We start from the raw sequence: 17036 nt of genomic DNA, 5'->3' as shown, positions 1-17036 counted from the left end.
CCCAGTGCCGTGTTTACCGGAAGTGCATGAGGAACTTAGTAAGACCTGGAACTGAAGTTCTCTCTTCCCTCGAGGGTGAGACAGCTAGAGGATACGTCGATGTCCCCCAGGTGCAGTGTGCCGCCCTGGTCCTCTTCGACGCCATCCGGTTCTGGCGCCCCCACTCAGGCGGCCCCCCGGAAGAGACATCAAGGAGGAGACCATCGCCCCATCAGCAACCGCGGCAAAAGCAGCGACCCTCATGGGAAGACACCAGGGAGATCGAGAATACCATCGGGCCCGACCCCGGCCATTCCACACTGGGTGGTCTGTCCGGGACGCCTGCCTCATCATACAGACTTCCTAAAATAATTCTGAGAATTTTATCTGAATTGGTAGTTACAGCAGATAGAACCTTAATTGTTGATGACTTTAACATCCACATCGATAATCAAAAGGATACTTTAGGACTAGCTTTAATGGATATTAACTCTGCGGTGTTAAACAAAATGTGACTGGGCCCACACACATCCGTAATCATACTTTAGACTTAATTCTGTCATATGGTCTTGATGTCGATAATGTAGAAATCCTGCCCCAGAGCGATGATATCTTGGACCACAGGCTTGTTACCTGCGCAAATAATCTAGCAAAAACGCTATCGACTGGGTAGAACGATTATTTTAACAACGAAAAATAGCTTCATCACTAATCTCCCAGAGAACTTTTCTCTAACACCCTAGAAACTGTCGTTCCCCTTCAGTTGAAGAAGATAAAAGTAAAAGCACTGGCACCATGGTATGACCATAACACCTCCGCCCTCAAAAAAGCTACTAGAAGAATGGAACGTAGATGGGAAAACAACAAAATTAGAAGCATTTTGTGATGCATGGAAGGGGAGTGTATGTATATACAGACAGTTTATGAAAACAGTTGGGACTGCATATCTTAGCAAACTTTCCTTATAACTGAAAATTGTTCTGGTATATTGACATTTTATGCTCCCAGTCCTAACAATATTTAAAATAATAATATATATAAATGAATATACTTTGATGTCAGTGGATTGTTAGAACCTATAAATTATTCAGTGTACACTGCATAGAGAAAAACTTGCAACAATACCATGCATCTTAATACCGTATATTCCCTTTATTTTTTTTTATTTTAGAAGTTCGCTAATCAACATCTTACCGCAACGCAAACACTACAAAAAGCAACAATAAATGGCTATCCTAACCCCGCCCCTAAACCTAACATCACAGGGGAAAAGTCAAATCATATCAAAACATACGAATGAAATCATAGGAAAAAGGAATTCACATGAATGACCCACCTCGTAAAATAGGTATGAATTCCTATGTATAATGCTCAAATCAGATTGCGTTGATATACATTTAAACATATGAAAGATGTTGCATTTTAAAATACTTTGGATTGAAAGTCGTGCTGGGTGACACGAAAAGGGATAATTTTGATCTGTTCTGGGAGCGACCTAGGCTCTTCCGCCCTGACGGCCTGCACCCCAGCAGCATCGGAGCGGAACTTCTGTCTGACAACATCTCAAAGACGCTACGCACCGCTTGACTACGTCTCCCAGCGGTAAGTCAAAACTTTAACCGTAGTCTGTGTTCCTCCCACTCATCTGTTATAAATGTTACTGCTTCCAAATGCATAGAGACTGTGTTTGTCCCCCGAATAATACTACAAAATAACAAAATAGCCAAATCTCAGAGAAAAAATCTAATCGTGATTAAACCTGAGGACAATGTAATAAACGACCAAAACAAACTCATAAAGTTCGGCCTACTTAATATTAGATCACTAAATTCAAAAGCAGTTATTGTAAATGAAATGATCACAGACAACAGTTTTGATATACTTTGCCTTACCGAAACCTGGCTTAAACCAAATGATTATTACGGTCTAAATGAGTGTACCCCACCAAGCTACTGTTATATGCATGAGCCACGTCCGGTTGGTCGAGGTGGCGGTGTCGCAACAATCTTTAGAGACTTTCTTACTATAACTCAGAGAACAGAGCATAAATTTAAATCATTTGAAGTGCTTGCGTTGAACATAATTGATCCAATTGATAGTAAAAAATCATTGCTTTCTTGTACGTTGGCTACTGTGTATAGACCCCCTGGTCCCTACACTGATTTTCTGAAAGAGTTTGCGGACTTCTNCGGACCAATATCGACGGCACAGCACTGCTTTAATTTTAGTCTCTCCGCAAATCCATCGTCGACCTGTGCCTTGTTCACAAAATTGTGTTAAAAAAAAAAAAAGTTTTACCCACGTGAGCTGGAACGCCTTTAAAAATATACTTTAACCATGCATTACTAATGTGGGAATCCGAAGGAAGGTTATGCAGCGACTGTGTTCCACAACCAGGCACTGACTCCACAATATTTTGGGATCTTTAACGGCATGTTTATTGCTTGCTAGTTCTATCTGGTTCCTCGCCATTTGTGTTACTTAAGTACTGTCATGCACGAACCAGTGGGTGGGGCTAGAGAAGTAGTCGTTGATATTCTCCTGTGGAGGTGGTGTTCAACCTATCAATAAGTGCATTCCAGAACCTGCCGTTTGCTGGGCCTGGTGTCATTAACAGTTGTAATCTCAGTAACAAGGACGTTTTCTGTTCTGACACTTACATGATGTTCACATGAATACAATTCCCTCTTACAAAACAAAAGCTTGGGTTAAAATTGTGGTTTTAATTCATGGTAGAAACATCTGATACGTTTTACATACGTTCTTAATTAAAAACATTTTGCAGACATCTTCAAATGTCTATATGACATCTGACAGGAAACGTCTCGGAGACGTATTGCAAAGCAAACATCATGCAGATGTAAATACAGGTCTCCCACATGTTACTATATGTGTTCTATCAGGGTGGCAGAGTGAAATCAGTCATGGCATGTCATACAATAACCGCATTTTGTAGTAAATATCACTCTATATTTCGTTGTTTATTTTTTTCAAACTTTTGTAATTACAGATCAATGGAAACCTTATGAAAGATTTAAAAATCAAATCTCGACTGTGTGAGATGCATTGTGAAAATGGGCCAATAAAAAAACTAAAAGCAACAATAAAGAGGTACTATATTTACATTTTTAACTTGATATTGCATGTACATCCAACATAAAGAAAAATGTTTTTGTATTCAGTGATAAAAACTAAATATTTGCCATGTTGTTTTTCAAGCTGTTTTTAATGCAATTTATGATTTTAAGGGCCCTTTGCAAAATGGCTCAAGAAAATCCCAAAAGCTGGGATAAACACGTGGACAAACTCATGTTTACATTAAGAACAAAAAAAAAGAGTTCCCCCTTTCAAAGACTATTTGGACATGAGGCACGCCACCCATCAAAAGTCCCTAAACACTTTAAGGTGGGTGTGAATTGTCTGTTATTGATTTAATGTGATAAATTTGAGACATGTTAAAATGGAAATAAGATAGAACTTATTTTACAGGTTGCCAGTCCGGCATTATCAAGCCCGTCGTCTGAGGAATCCCCATCCAGCCCAGCGTCTGAGGTATCCCCGTCCAGCCCAGCGTCTGAGGTATCACCATCTGACCCAACGTCTGAGGCATCACATATGTCAGACACGTCCACCACTCCAGCTGCTGGAAATACATACATCGTAACACCAACAGCCACCCATGATCCAGCTGAATTTCCAATTTGCTTGAAAGCAATAGATTCAGAAATCATTAACAGACGTAAGTGAGAAACCATGTTACCCATATAATACATGTATTATGGAAAGTCATCTCATAATATATATCTTTTTAGATATCGATGAGGCCTGGGCTGGAAAAAAAGTCCAGGTGTTACTATCGAAGATTGGACCATACAAAATATTTTATTTTGACATTTATAACATTTCATCACAAAAACAACTTGAATGTGAAGTAAGACAATTAAATGTTTAAACAATCTTATTAAAGGTTTCAGTGATTACAACTATAGATAAGGACCGCTTGTGGAAATGAAACTATTTATCTGTTAATCCCCAATTGTTTTTATTTGTTCCTGTAGGTCATGAATGGATACATGACAAGTGTAATTAGAAATCTAAATGAAAATTCTCCCAAAAAAGCATTATTAATTGATTCAAATGAAATGACAAAGATATGGAAAGGAAATGCTTGGAAGCTGAAGGTTTGTTGGGTTTCTTATTTCCAGAAATTGATATTAAAAATGTTAAATAAATAATATTATAATACTCCTGTTTTTCAGATTGACCTCACAACGTACAGTTGTGTTTTAGGCTTTGTGAATGATCACAATCACTGGACTGTTGTGGTAAATGGAACACTTTACTTTAAAAAGACTTTCAAGATTTTCTATGATTAGATGCAGATATGGAATGCATTATGAATTATGTATATTGTATAATGCTTTTATCATAAATGTTTCGGTTACAACTGTAACCTCAGTTCCCCGAATAGCGGAACGAGACATTACCATATGGGACTCCTCCCCCTTCTGGACCCTTGTGAAGTAGTATAGGCTCACGCCAGTGTCAATGCACTGGACAATTGCCCTGTGGCATGCATACATCTAATTAAAGCAGCGGCAATTCCGTCAGAATCTAACCGAACGCTGACAGATATGCTGCGTGCACGGCGAGGTTTGGTAATGTCAAGTTCTGCTATTCAGGGAACCCAGGTTACATTCATAACCGAGACATTTCCCATCACTGCTTCACTCAACATTACCATGTGGGACAATAATAAAATCCTACCGTGGGCGCGGCACAGACAAGGAATGACTCTGTATACACTTTCAATAGCAATATCGACCCCAAGCTTCTCTACGCTGTGCTGAGAAGCTTGGTCAGTGATAAGTCAATTCAACCAATGATCAAGCAGCACCCATGCTCTAAAAAAATTGCATACTAAGGGAAATACGTACTACACTGACAGGGTTGGCTAAAAATAGTAGTATACTATAAAGATAGTAAAGTGACACGGCCGAAGCAGGGACAACTGTACCTAATAAGAACAGAAGGTCTTATTAACTATCACACAGCTCATGCTTAAAATGCATACAGAGGAAAAGACACTGCTGCACTAGTAGGGCAGGCTAAAATAGAAGTAGAAAATGTGTATGCCAGCACAGTGATCTTGCCGAAGCGGGGCTTACTGTAATTGTTCCCTGAAAAGCACTCTCAGAACTAAAGAATGTATATCCAGTTTATGGAATCTGGCTAACGTGTTCTGAGAAGACCAGCCAACCGTGAAACAGATCTCCTGAATAGACGTACCTTTTGCCCAGCTCCACAAAGAGGCGATGGCCCTAAAAGAGTGAGCTCGAACTTTAAGCGGGCATTCTTTACATTGGCTCGAATTTGCCTTCGCGATAGCATGCACAATCTAGTGAGAGAGTCTCTGTTTGGAGACAGCTCTTCCTTTCGCGCAGCCAACATAGCAAACAAAAAGCAGGCTAGCCTTGACAAAATGCAGCTGTGCGTTCAATATACTCCCTTAAGGCCCTAACTGGGCAGACAGCAGGCTGAGCTTCAGCACTCTGCGAGGACAATAGAACAATACCAATGGCCGTACGGAGGGAGGATGTAGCCTCCTTGCTCCTCTGAGAAAACTGTCCACCAGCTGGTGCTTGCCAATCAAGAGGCCGTCAATCGGGGAGCGAAAAGAGGGAATAGTAGCCACATAGACTTTAAGCGTGGATGGCTGACTGCCATTATCCATCCTGTGCTGGAGGAAAGTCAAGATATCCATCACAGAGCTCTTGAATGGGTCCCGCAAAGCCGGGAACCAAGGCTAGCTCGGCCAATACGAGGCGACGAGGATCACTAACGCTCTCTCCCTCCTGATTTTGCAAAGAGTCAGAAGCAAAATCTTCACTGGAGGAAAAGCATACAGTCTGGCTCTCAGCCAGCGCAACGTCAGCGCATCTCCCGGGAGAGGGGCTTGGGGTAGCAAGACGAATAGCTGGCAATGCATGTTCTCCCTGAAGTGACTCCATATCCAACTGACTGAGCTCTGAAGCCTCCACTCTCCCTGAGGTATCCCCATACTTGATAAGATATCGCCCGCGGTTCAGGGGGCCGGGAATGTGCGCCACTCTGATAGAGAGGAGATGGCAATCCGCCCATGGCAGGATAGGGCTCTAGATTGAGCAGCACCTTGGTGATTTATGTACGATTTATGCTGCCGAAACCATGAGATCCAGCAATCTCTGAAACTCTTTTAAATAGACATTTTTTCCCACCGTGAAGCGTTACAGCACTGACAAGAAAGCGCTCACACGCTCCTGTGAAAGGTGAACTCGATTCTCGAAGGAGTCGTAACATACACCCAAATAAGTTGTCTTTTGACTCCGAAAGAGCATGCTTTTCTGTCTGTTCGCTCAAAAACCCAGGGAACTCTGTGTGGCTTAATAGCACTTCTTTTGAATGGGCCATAATTAGCCAGTCATCCAGGTAATTCAGAATGTGCACGTCACTCTACCGGAGGGGGCGAAGTGCCGCATTCACACACATCGAGAATGTCTGTGGAACTAATGCCGAGCCAAACAGAAGAACAGTGTATTGTTTAGCGGCACCCTCGAATGCAATCCTTAGAAAGTGCTGGTGGCGTGGGGCTATTTGGACGTGAAAGTATGTGTCATTCAGGGCCAGCATGACGAATCTGTGCCAGGATCTGTCTCAAGGTCAACATTTTGAAGGGCCATTTCCGGAGCACTTTGTTTATACCTATCAATCCAAAAGTGACGTAGCCAGCCGTCTTTTTTTGGGACAACAAAATAGCGGCTGTAGTACCTGCTCTAATGCTCACTTGGAGGGACAAGCTCTATCGCTCCTTCTCAAGCAGACTTAGAATTTCTTATCTCAGTACTGGGCCATTTTGAGGCAGGTCTATATTGGAGCGAATAGCCGCGCTCAATCACCTCCAGAAGCCAGCTCGAAATTCCTGTGAGAGCTCTCCACACTTCTAGGAAATGAGCGAGGGGTGTTACCCATTCTGTCTGTCCCTGAGAAGCCCGAGCCAACTCCCGGTTTAATGGCCACATCCTCTGCAGGGAGTTGCGAGAGTCTGACATCATCAATATTGACGGCTCTGTGTCGCACCAAAAACGTGTCTGCAGCGGGAGAGAGCTATTCTGTGACAGTGTATCGTTTTTACTACACAACACATTTCAAGACATTGTGAACAGTGCACACTTCACCAGCAACGACCTGGGGAACGTTGTGCTGAACATTGAAACGTTTGGGAACCGGGCTCCCCGTGAGTTTTTCCTCCCTCTCCACCCACATGTCAGGACGATGGCTTGGCGGGACGGCCGGTAGCGGAGCATTGCCACGGGCTCCTGTGATCACAGTTCCTCTTTCTCGGAGCGGACCACTGTTTTGGGCGAACATCTGGGCTGAGTCGCTAGTTTGTGTGGGGCAAGCTGTCCAGAAGACAACTGTGCTCTAACTGAAGAAGGCTGAGACGGTCTGCGTGGCAAAAAATTACTCATTGCCTTGACCCTTTTTTGAGCTTCTGTGAAACGCTCGATAACCAACTCCACAGCATCACCGAAGAGGCCGGAGGGAGTGATTGAAATGCGTTAAGAAATGCCTTCCTGTCTGCGTCCTTGAGGTCAGCTAGGGTTAACCATAGGTGGCTCTCGAAGACTATCAGCGTTGGCGATGGGTCCCCGGCAGGTCTTGCAGAGGGTCATTACAGGAGTACTTGAAGTTCCCATGATAAGGCTTATTCGTGATGAATCAAACGATGGCAGCGTGAAGGTGAAGATTCTGATGGAATTGCCACTACAGCCTCCTTGATTAGAAGAGCTATTTGCATGCCGCAGGGCAACACTGGCGCGAGCCTATAAGACTTCACAAGAGTTCAGAAGGGAGGGAGGAGTCCCACAGGGTAATGTTGAGTGAAGCTATAATGGGGAACTTTTTTGTTTAGAAACCATTTAATGTACATTGAAGTGACCACTTTAAATCCTTACATTCCATTTTTTTTATTTTCAGCAATTATCATTATTTAATTATTAAAACACAGAGGCCCGGTTTCACAGACAAGGCTTAAGGCTAGTCCAAGCCTAAAATGAATGTTTGACCGGTCTTAGATGGCCAGAAACATCTTAGAAAAATACATTACTGTGTGGCATCTTGAGACAAAACAATGGCACTGAATTATTTTAAGGCATTTTTATAAAAGCCACATAAATATCTTAATTCAACTAAGGCTTAGTCATTGCTTAAGCTAAGGCGTATATGTGAAACCGGCCAACAGGCTTTGCTGCTGTCGGAGAAGAGAGCCATTTTTGCTGATCCTTTGGGAGAGAGCTCCAAACATTTAAAAACCTGCCAGGTCATTACAAGGTACTAGCTATTATTTTTCCTACAGAATGTGCTTTTAATGTTGAAACTGAGAAATAAACAAACAGTTTACCAATGTTACAATATGTTGTTTTTTTATGTGAAGAAAATTTTTGAAAGAAAATAACTGTGTCGTGTCTGGATGGAAGTTTGGGTCAGTGGCTCACCCACGACAACAAGATGCCACATCATGTGGAGTGCTGGCTTTGAAAGTAAGTAATGAAAAAAGTTTTTTTTCTTCTGTTATCCTCCTAACACGTCAAAGAACAACCATGAGAAATTATGCATTATGATACAAATTATGCCATTTTTCATCCTTAGTCCACAGGCAGGTCAATGTCAAGAAGCAATCAGGAGTTTCTCTAAAATAAATGATGATTGGCCAAAGGCAGTCATTCTTAATGGTTTTGTGCAGTCATCTGATACAAGCTCTTGTGTGTCATCATGTTAATTGATTTACCCATACTAGTTACACTTTACATTAAGGATCCCTTCATAAAGCATTTATAAATGTGTTTATTAATGATTAAGTCGTTTACAAATGCATTATAAAGCAGGTATAACGGCATAAATAAAAAGTGAGATTCTAACGAAATACCTGCCAAATAGTGAGCCATTTTTATATGTTCATTATTTATTTGACTCAAAAGCAGATTCATTATTATCTTGATGATGTTTGCAAAATTGGCTGTCAGACTGGAGACTGAAGGGTGTTATGTTGTTTTATTTATAATTATATATTGCATATCTTATGTCACTTTTGATACCATGTTGCTTACCTGATCCTATTCCGAATGTCTTATGGTGCCCTCCAGAATGCCTTCAGATCACGATGTTTATCCAAAGCAGTTTTTTCTTGCTTGCCAAGATAAATTCATCAAAACTTTGATCACTTTTTTAACACTACATGCACAAAGGTTGACCTAAACTTGTTTGTTTATGATGTTTTATTAATGCTTCAATTACTTCCAGTAGTTAATAGCAAAACCAGAAAACATGTATTTATTATTTATTGTAGAAACAGAATGCTTGCACTAGCACTTTGTCAATTCAAGCCTGTAACTTTATCTGTTTCACAGGATATTGTGGGCCAGATTAAAAAAAAATACAATAACCTTTGTGCAGGTTTTATGAATTTATCTTGATAAGCAAGAAAAAACTGCTTTGATTAGGCATCATGATCTGAAGGCATTCTGGAGGGCACTGTAAGACATTCAGAATCGGATCAGGTAAGCAACATGGTTTGAAAAGTGACATAATATATGCAATATATAATAAGAAGAAAAACCAACATAACTCTCTAGTCTGACAGCCTATTTTGCAAACAACATCAAGATAATAATGAATCTGCTTTCGAGTCAACTAAATTATGTAAACATACGTTTAATAAGCATTTATAACATGCAAGTTAAAAATGTACTAGTTTTATTTCTGATCAAACTTTCATATTTGTTCTTGTTCTGCTCTTTAAGTTTGCTGAATGCATTGTCAAGAACAATGCAATTGATGTAAACATTGTAGAGGAGGTTGAGGAATTTAGGAGGGAAATCGCTTACAGTGTAATTCAAAACAGTGGTAAGTATAATGTAACTCCTTTATTTTAGAGAACACCTTAGGTTTTTTAAAAATTGAATGTTTTTCAAATGCATTTTTCAAATATAATTGACTCTTTTAGAAGACCTAAGAGAGCTGTGCCATGCGTGTGGTGAAAAGAGTGACCCAAGCAACCGAGTAAGTGAGAAGTTTAAAGTTTTATTTAATGTCTAAATTCAGTACAATTACAAAAAGCTGAGCTGTACATGGAAAGAACAGAATGTAGGGTCTTGAAATGTGCTGTAAAAACCAGGGAAGATTTGGTACTGTAATGTTAATCATTAACTGTGATGTACTAATTTGTATCAAGGCCACACATTTCGCCGAACAAAGAGCAGCTTCTGTTCAATACACCATGACATCAACCATTTATTTAGAGCAAATAGTCTACTGAACTTTTCATTCCCTCGTCGGTAGGTAGGAAGCGGCCCTGATACGATGATCCTCGCCGTGGGCGATGCGTTGCGTACCATCTCGATCAGACTCCTGAAGTCCCTCTTCAGGATCTCCGACTGCCGCATCCTGACGTCATTCACCCCCGCATGCAGAACGACAGCTCCGACGTTAGCATCGTCCTTCAGGATCGCAGGTACCTGCGCAGAGACATCAAGAACACGGGCGCCGGGAAAACAATGAGTGCGCACCTTACCTTTAGTGGAGGAAGCGCGTACGTTCTTGACTCTGCTTTGACTTGTCCTGGTCTTGGACTTGTCTTGGACTCGACAAAGGTGGACTTGACTACAGCCCTGGTTACACTACATAGTTTGATTAATGGCATATGGCATTACGTCCCTAAGCGACACCGTTCAACGTTCCCTCCATTTCATGTATCAACAAACAGTTCGTCTTCGCCATGGTACCACATACAGTTTTTGGGGTTTCATTTATTTTCTAGAATTGTTGGCATCTTTCTTGTTTCCCGTTCGAACCAAAAATGTGCTTTCTTGCTTGAAGCCATGTTGTTTGCTGTAAAACGAAACGGCTGTCCACTGCCGTGCGTGTGTAACCTGTGCGCAAAGTGCCACGAAAGTTCCTACGCACCGGTAATAGTGCGATTAAGGTGTGTACATGTCTATACCTCACTTCGATAATGCGACTAAAATAGGAGTACTCCACCCGTCTTAATTCTATTTGTGTTTACTACGATTATGAGTTTAGACGGATTAAGCTAATCAAAAAGCTCTGTTTACATGGTCCATTCTTAATCAGAGTATTGTCTTAATCGTGTTAATATCGGATTATTGTTGTCCATGTAAACGTGGTCAATGTGTTGCGTTTGGAACTCAAACAGACAGAGAGGACTTCGACCACTGAAATGCTAATGGAAACTGAAGGAAGCGGGTTCCCCGACCAGCGGAATGCGATAGAGAACAAACGGTTGGGAAACCTGCGACAAACACTAGAGTGCCTGTCTCCCATGCCGGACAGATCGCCGGTTTGAAGCCCGCTTGTCGCAGATGCGAGTAAGGCCGAAACAGTAGCAAACTCGGGGAAGCTCGTCATACTCGGGTAAGCTTTTAGAAATGGAGACAAGTGGAGCTTTGGACTCGGTCATGAAGGCAGATTGCATCTAGAATGTGGTATCGTGACCTGAGGACTTTTCCATCTCTTCAAATGCGGTAACTGTCATATTTAAACTAGAACAGTTCTACTTGCATTTTGTTAAAAATTACTCATTATATTACATTTAGTGGTTTCTGTAATACCGCTTTGGCTTGAACATATGATTCGTGCAATGACTAATATATATTTTAAGAAATGGAATCAGATCACTTTCTCTCTTGCCCCGCCCACTCCCCCACTTCTTCTCACAGCGTTCACACCCATTTAGTCCAAATTTTTCAAAATGACAGTGAGGTAGACTGTAGCTGAAGCTACCTTTTATAATCTGAAGAAAGGTTCTTCAGACGTTAAGGGTTTTTTACCGAAACATTTAAACAAATTTTTTTCTTATAAAGCATTGTGAAGCCCCTTTATTTTTAAGAGTGTAGATGCTATCTTTATTAAAGGAGCTGTATGTAACATTGACATCTAGCGGTTGAGCTTGGTATCGCAGTCCAAATTCAAAATATTGGCGAGGGTTTTTCCCCTCCCCTCCTCCTCCTTAGACTCTCACAGGTGTTGCCAGACACTTACAGGAGTGTAATGGAAAGCATAAACTCTTACAATAATTTATACGTTTGCAGTGGTTTTGTTGTTTGCAAATATAACTCAATCAGCAGCTTGTTTCAGAGGTTGCGTCCTCCGGAGGTCGCATTTACGGGCCATATTGCTGTCTCGTTTAAATAACCATAATAAAATTGTATATTACTCCTCGTAAGTTGTAAAATAATGTAGTAATTCTTTATAAGTTTGCAACCTAATAGTACCGGAAAGGGTGGAATCTGCTCTGACCCAGATCGTTTGTTTGCTGCAATATGCAGTGATTGTCGCCAACTGGCAACCGAGCTGTCGAAATTCCCTAGTGGGTAAATCGTCAGTGGGCGGGGTCACATGGACCAAAACAAAAACAGACATTCCGGCACAGAATGCACATTTCAGAGTGGAATAACTGGCTATAGCATTGTTTTTGGACAAACCTGTCATGATCCTGCTCCGTCTTGTCATGCTTTTTTAGTCTTACGGCAGGATCATGACAGTCCCACGTGTTCAGTGTGGGTTAGAGGCATGGCATTGTTTGTTTCGGCGTGCCATGTGCTCTCTCCGGTATCGTCTTTGTCCCCGCCCTCTCGTTCCCTTATCAGTGACTGTAATGGTTTAATGCCCCGCACCTGTTCCTCCCTTGATTTGGTTCCCTATTTTATGCACTTGTGTTTTCTGTCCTGTGTGAGTTCGTTTTGTTCTATGTCTTAGAGAGACATTACGTCTTGTTCCTGCTCCGTGATTCCAAGTCAAAGTCTAGTCTAGTCAGTGTTAGTTTGTCAAGTGTTGTCTTAGCCCAGTTTAGTTAGTCTACGTTCGTTTAGTCTGTGGTAATTATTCCCTCTGTCATTGTTGTTTTACCCCCTCGTGGGTCATTGTTTTGTTACGATGCTGTCTGCACTTAGGTTCTCTGTCCGCACATACCATGACAAAACCAATATATGAACTTAGCATGTTTTCTAATTGTCTACGAACATATTTAGGTATTGTTTTGATTTAATACAGTAAAATTATTACTTACAGCTCCTTTAACTGACCACAGATTTGAACTGTAAACACATACATTTTCACCTAAACAACTCTTAAAACGACATTTTGTGATAACATATGCATTTCGGGAAATATAGCTGTTAAATGTCCACACAAGTCACCTCCCAATGCACCCTCTGTAAAAGGGGTGGAGCAAGGACACATCCGGGTATTTTAACGATTCTTGTCAAGATGTGAACTTTGAATTGTAACAGTACTTGGGCTGCTACTGATGACGTTTAACAAGTCCACAAGAACACAAGTACAGACAAGTACTCATATTGAGAAACGGCCTAGCCAGTATTATTTTGGGTTGCCAGTAGAAGAACCAGTGACAGACTGGCCGTCTGGAGCACTGGGAGTTTTCCTGGTGGGACGCTTCTCATGTGAGCAGCCTCGGGCAGCGTCAACGTCCAATGCGTATGCACGAGAGCATGCGGTGCAGACACAGGAGTCACTGTTCACAATGCATGTGTGTTGAGCAGACGCAGGAGCGTGCGTTCTACGTCATCACCACATGTATGCGTCGTGTACTCTTCTGTGCGCACGTTGGAGACTGACGTGTGCAGGGTTTAAGACATGCTTTTTTGGGGCGGTAATAAAGCGCAAATACCAGTACAATGAAGAGGGCAAACCTTAGTAAATTATGTTGCGTGATTCATTTAAATACTCTCCTCCCATAAAGTTTGCGTCTGAAGAGGAAACTCCTAAAAATGCATATGCAGTTAGGTAAGTCGCAAAAACAGTCGTGTCTGTGAATTTCTATTAATTACCACACAACAAATGTTGAAAAATTTTGTGTGGATCAGAAAATGTTTGTACTCAGGACCCACACCTTAACTGAGCAGGTGCCCATGCTCCACACTGCAATAGCTATTGTCAACTTTTTTCTCTTTTCCCAAAATATTTTGAATTATTATAATATTGTCTAAAAATTTCAGCCACAACAGGGTTCAGAATGAGAAAACAGACACATCACACCTACATATACAAAGGCACCGCAAGAATTTCAGAAACTACCTCTTCTGGATCTTCCAGGTAGGACAAACATTTCTTAATTGTTTAATTTCACTTCAAATACATTTTTATGTTAAAGTTTTAATGAAAACTATATGCTATAAGCTTATGATGTAGATATAAGTCCCTATTGATTGTGTATATAATCATTTATAAGTGATATATATATTGGCCAACAAAGGCTTGAAGTGAAAAATACTTTGTATTCAGGCATGCATAATTATTAAGTAGGATTTCTTTTACTCAACTCAACTCAACTTTATTTATATAGCGGTTTTTACAATTTTCATTGTTACAAAGCAGCTGTACATGAGACATATTGACTATAAGCAAATCAATTAAAGTTAAATACCTGTAAAAACAAGAAAAAGGTGAAAACACAGAAGACAGACATACCCATATACAAATGCTCCACACACACAATATGCACACGTACTAACACACATAGACACACACACGGACACGCACGGACACACAGACAAGCACACGCACACACACACACACACACACAGACAATATTATTTAATTAATATTGCATATAGGAATTTATAGTCTGTTATATTTGACCTGTGCTTCTCTCTCCTTTATCTTTAATGTGTGCTCTCACTGTGTGTGTGTGTCTATGTCTATGTGTGTTAGTACGTATGCATATTGTGTGTGTGTGGAGTGTTTTGTATGTGGGTATGTCTGTCAGACAGATTCATTTAAAGCTCGCGGCTGGCTACACGGTGCCTCGGGTTTGAGCGCGGCTCTGAGCCGCGCCCGCCCCCAGTGCCGTGTTTACCGGAAGTGCATGAGGAACTTAGTAAGACCTGGAACGCCCCTCTGCGGCACGTTCACGTCTAACAAAGTTCTGTCACCCTCTCTTCCCTCGAGGGTGAGACAGCTGGAGGATACGTCGATGTCCTCCAGGTGGAGTGTGCCGCTGTGGTGCACTCGTGCCCGTAGGCGGCGGCCACCTGGGTGGGGGCTCGACCTAGACTCCCATCCAAAGCATGTGGGGTCTCGGCATCTCTGGTGTCGAGAGCTTACATTGCGGCGGACAAAGCTGCCTCCTCTCTCCACGCTATGGCTCCTGCCAGGGCGTTGAGAGAGCTCAACGAGGGTAAGACCGACCCAGCGCTTATGCAGGAACTCCGCGCCGCCACCGACCTCGCTCTACGGGCAACCAAGGTGACCACGCGGTCCCTGGGTCGGACGATGTCCACACTTATGGTCCATGAGAAACTCCTCTGGCCGAACCTTGCACAGATGAGTAAGGCCGAGAAGGTCCGCTTTCTCGACGCACCCGTCTCGCAAGGGGGGGGGGCTGGTTGGTGATTCTGTCTACCCCCTCGACAGTAAAGAAGCAGACAGGGGATATCAAGCATATCCTCCCGCGCCGCGACTCGGCCGCCTCGGCCGTTGAGTCCCGTGCACCGTCTGCTTCCCAGCAGCCCTGGTCCTCTTCGACGCCCTCCGGTTCTGGCACCCCCACTCAGGCGGCCCCCCAGAAGAGACATCGAGGAGGAGACCATCGCCCCATCAGCAGCCGCGGCAAAAGCAGCGGCCCTCATGGGAAGACACCAGGGAGAACCATCGGGCCCGACCCCGGCCATTCCACGCTGGGTGGTCGGTCCGGGACGCCTGCCCCGTCCCCAACGACCCACTCGCTTAAGAGTTCTCTCTCTCTGGGTGTGTATCACAGCCGGTCTCACCCTCTACACGACGGTTTTCGGCAACTCGACTCACGGCGAGACCCAATGTCGAGGATAATCAGTAGCCCTCAGCACTCTCAATCGACAGTGCGTTGTGCTACATCATCGCCAGGCAGGTAAGTCAGCAGAGCCGATCTCCTCTCCGGGGGCCTCCCCACGGCAAGGAATCCGCACTGCCAGCCATCGAACCACCCCCTGGGAGGTCGATGAAGCAGATCGTACCCCTAGCCCCGGTCTCGGTCCCTGGGAGCCTGACTAGAGCCCCCAAACCGTCATGCCAGGGGGATACAATCTGTCTCGGCTACGCGATACAACTTACCAGACGCCCGCTCGAGTTCGGGACATCCTCTTACCTCAGTCAGAGGTAGGATGCTCCCGTGCTTTGGGCCAGGGTGACCACCCCTCTGGCAAGCGATCGTGCTCGTCCCTCTGGCCGAGATATTCAACGGGTTCTGCAGCCCGTACTTCATCGTCCCCAAAAAGGGGGGTTGCTAGATCTGCGTATCCTGAACAGGCACCTACTCAAGCTGGCGTTCAGGATGCTCACGCAGAAGCGCATCCTGGCCAGATGTCAAGATTGGTTCATGGAAATCGATCTGAAGGACGTTTACTTTCATGTCTCTCTTTCGAGGGCGGGCATATCAGTACAGAGTCCTCCCTTTCGGTCTGTCCCTGTCCCCACGAGTCTTCACGAAGACCGTGGAAGCCGCCCTCACTCCCCTCGGGGAGAGAGGTGTGCGGGTACTAACTGTCTCGACGACTGGCTCATCTGGGCACACTCGCGAGATCTGTTGTGTACACACAGGGACCTGGTGCTCCGGCACCTAGATCGGTTGGGACCTCGGGTCAACCGAGAAAAGAGCAAGCTCTCCTCTGTGCGGAGCATCCTCTTTCTCGGTATGGAGTTCGACTCTGTCTCCATGACAGCGTGACTGACTCAGAGCACGCTCAGTCAGTGTTGAACTGCCTGAAACACTTCAGGCAGTCAGCGGTCCCCCTGAAACTTTCAGAGGCTCCTGGGCACATGGCATCCTCAGTGGGGGTGGTCCCCCTCGGGTCGATGCACATGCGACTGCTCCAACACTGGCTACAGAGATGGGCTCCCTGGAGAGCGTGGCACACCAGCAGCAGGCGTATGGTTCTCACGCCTTTCTGCTGACGCACCCTGACCCCCTGGTCTTCAATGACCTTCTTGCGGACAGGGTCTCCCTA

At 43.6% G+C, this 17036-nt stretch overlaps 1 long non-coding RNA gene across 1 annotated transcript; it reads left to right on the top strand.

Moving 5' to 3' along the window:
• Positions 1–3324: 3324 nt before the first annotated feature.
• LOC130570909 (uncharacterized) lies at positions 3325–3896 on the top strand. Its single transcript, XR_008965029.1, has 3 exons — positions 3325–3384; positions 3469–3718; positions 3792–3896. It is a non-coding gene; the product is annotated as an uncharacterized LOC130570909 (long non-coding RNA).
• The last annotated feature ends 13140 nt before the right edge of the window (positions 3897–17036 follow it).

Source organism: Triplophysa rosa, linkage group LG20, assembly GCF_024868665.1.
Source record: "Triplophysa rosa linkage group LG20, Trosa_1v2, whole genome shotgun sequence".
Lineage (NCBI taxonomy): Eukaryota > Metazoa > Chordata > Actinopteri > Cypriniformes > Nemacheilidae > Triplophysa > Triplophysa rosa.
This window is presented reverse-complemented; position numbering and strand designations above follow the sequence as displayed.